The following is a 3,148-nucleotide window of genomic DNA, read 5'->3' as shown; positions in this document are numbered from 1 at the left end:
ATGGCTGTCCACCTCAGAAAGGCCTGAAACAGACCCCGGAGAGACCTGGGGAGGCCAGCGGGGGGAGGGGGACTGCCAGAGACCCCTTCACAGCCACCAGCTGTGCACCCTGAGGACCTTCATGGGGGTAAGTGTGTGATTTTTTAAAAAATGTCCCTGGCAGCCCTGAAGTGGGCCTGAACCAGCTCGAATTCAAGCCGAACTGGGCCCCTCATTCAGGGTGCCGAAACCGAACTTGCCTGGTTTGGTTCAAGCCCAATTCAGACTTGAACTGAATGGGGAAAAGTGGCTTTGTGCACATCCCTAATTCTGACCACCTCTCACAGATGGGGTGTGTGTGTGTGACATCATATTGTCTTTTACCTTGGGCAGCAAAATGTCCTGGGCTTCCCCTCACTAGAGAGGTCTCACATTTTGGGCTGGATCAATAAGCACCTATGTTCCTTTGGGATTAGACATGGACATGGCTACTCGTCTTGATGACTTTAGGCTACCTCCAGGTTCAGAGTCAGGATGCCTCTGAATACCAATTTAGGGGAGCAATGGTGGAAGAAAGGGCATGTCTTCATCTCCTTTGTGGGCTTCCAAAGGCATCTGGTGGACTACTGTGGGGAAGCAGGATGCTGGACCAAATAGGCCTTGGCCCTGATCCAACAAGGCTCTTTTTATGTTCTTATGTTCTAAGCAACATAAGAACACAAGTGTTTTTTATGCTCATATGTTCTAAGTTTCCTTTCTCCAAAATTCTTTGAGAAAAACAGAGAACTTGAAGGAAATCTTGGAAAAGAGGCAACTAAGGTGAGACATGATCGAAGTGTATAAAATTATGCATGGAGTGGAGAGGGTGGACAGAGAGACATTTTTCTCCCTCTCTCACAACACTAGAACCAGGGAGTGGCGGTGGGGGGTCACCCCATGAAACTGAAGGTTGGGAAATTTAGGACTGACAAGAGGAAGTACTTTTTCACACAGAGCATAATTAATCTGTGGAATTCTTTGGCATGGGATGTGGTGATGGCCACCAACTTGGATGGCTTTAAAAGGGGCTTAGACAGATTCATGGAGGACAGGTCTATCAATGGCTACTAGTCTGGTGGCTGTGGGCCATCTCCATCCTCAGAGGCACGATGCCTCTCAATACCAGTTGCAGGGGAGCAACAGCAGGAGAAAGTGCATGCACATACCATTGTGTGAAACAGGATGCTGGACTAGATGGGACTTGTGCCTGATCCAGCAGGGCCGTTCTTATGAAATGAGAAATGAAACTTATGAAATGTTGGACTTCATCTCACTTTGCACTGGTCTTTGAGCACAGGCAAAGAAACAGCCAGTCTCTCCTTGCCTCTGTCTCTCTTCCAAGTTAGGTTCTCTCCCAATGCCTTTTTTAAACTTTTTAATTAAACTTCAATTATAATACACAAACACACATAGAATATCTCCAACCACATACTCTCTTTATAACTGAGACAATCAAAAGAGAAAACTACAATACAGTGCCAACAACGGATATTAAAAACCTCACATTTGACATCCACTCAAGCATCCACAATTCCTCCCAAACCCATATTCCATGATCAATCCTTTATCTTCCATAAATATAGCTAGAACAAACAGATCTCTCCCAATTCCTTGGGGACATACAGAGAACCAAGGAGAGGGATGGTTTCAGTACTAAATCCTGGGTGGAGTCACTGATGCTCAATTTCCAGATTTGGCTAAGGAGAAGGCAGTTTCTCTTTAAGGGGATACTCACCATCTCCACAATCATCTTGAGGTGCCTCAACTGAGAGTCTGGACACAGGCAAGTGCCTCTGGAACTCCAGAGGTGCAGCAGGCTCAGAGACAAGGCTTTTGGAGCAAAGAAATAAAGTGTATTGATAAAACAGATTGATTGATTGATTGATTAAGTGCCATCAGGTTGGTGTCGACTCTTCGTGACTACATAAATAGATTCTCTCCAGGATGATCTGTCTTCAACTTGGCCTTTAAGGTCTCTCAGTGGTGCATTCATTGCTGTTGTAATTGAGTCCATCCACCTTGCTGCTGGTCTTCCTCTTCTTCTCTTGCCTTCTACTTTTCCTAGCATAATGGACTTCTCAAGGGAACTGGTTTTTCGCATAATGTGTCCAAAGTATGATACTCTGAGACTGTTCATTTGTGCCTTGAGTGAAAATTCTGGATTGGTTTGTTCCATGATCCATTTGTTTGTTTTCCTGGCTGTCCATAGTATCCTCAAAAGTCTTCTTCCACACCAAAGTTCAAAACTGTCAATATTTTTTCTATCTTGCTTCTTCAAAGTACAGCCTTCGCATCCATAGAGTGTTACAGGAAAAACCATTGTCTGAACAATGCTAATCTTTCTAGGTGTAGACGCACAGTGGAAATGGTGGTGTTTGGCAATCTCAACAAAATCACAGTTGTGCAAGGAGTGAAGGAAGCCTGTGGGGACTAGATAAGGAAGGAGAGGGGTGAGGGAATGAAGGTTCTAATAACCAAGCAGCTGATGGCACTGGGATGGGGTTGGGGGGGGGAGAAAGAGAGAAAGAGAAAGCACACTAAGAATGGAAGATAAAGAGCAGCTTATTAAAGTGATGCTGGTATGGCACCAAGCTCTGTGGCACAACATGTGTTCATGGTAGCAAAGGGGAGCACTGGGGTTCCCAGGCAGTCAAGCACAGGGGTTAGCCCATGGTAAGCCCATGTATGGAATGACCCAGCCTCTAGGTTTCTCTAGGGTTCTACTCATAAGAACATAAGAACATTCCTGCCGGATCAGGCACAAGGCCCATCTAGTCCAGCATCCTGTTTCACACAGTGGCCCACCATATGCCACTGGTAGCCTACAGGCAGGAGTTGAGGACATGCCCTCCCTCCTGCTGTTACTCCCCTGCAACTGTTACTCAGAGGCATCCTGCCTTTGAGGATGGAGGTGGCCTATAGCCCTTTGACTAGTAGTCAATGATAGACCTCTCCTCCATGAAGTTATCCAAACCCTTCTTAAAGCCATCAAAGTTGATGGCTGACACCACATCTCGTGGCAGAGAATTCCACAAGTTGATTATGCGTTGTGTGGAAAAGTACTTCCGTTTGTTAGTCCTAAATTTCCTGGCAGTCAATTTCATGGGATGACCGCTGGTTCTAGTGTTAT

The sequence above is a fragment of the Hemicordylus capensis genome, chromosome 5 (assembly GCF_027244095.1).
Source record: "Hemicordylus capensis ecotype Gifberg chromosome 5, rHemCap1.1.pri, whole genome shotgun sequence".
Lineage (NCBI taxonomy): Eukaryota > Metazoa > Chordata > Lepidosauria > Squamata > Cordylidae > Hemicordylus > Hemicordylus capensis.
Note: the sequence above shows the minus strand (reverse complement) of the source record.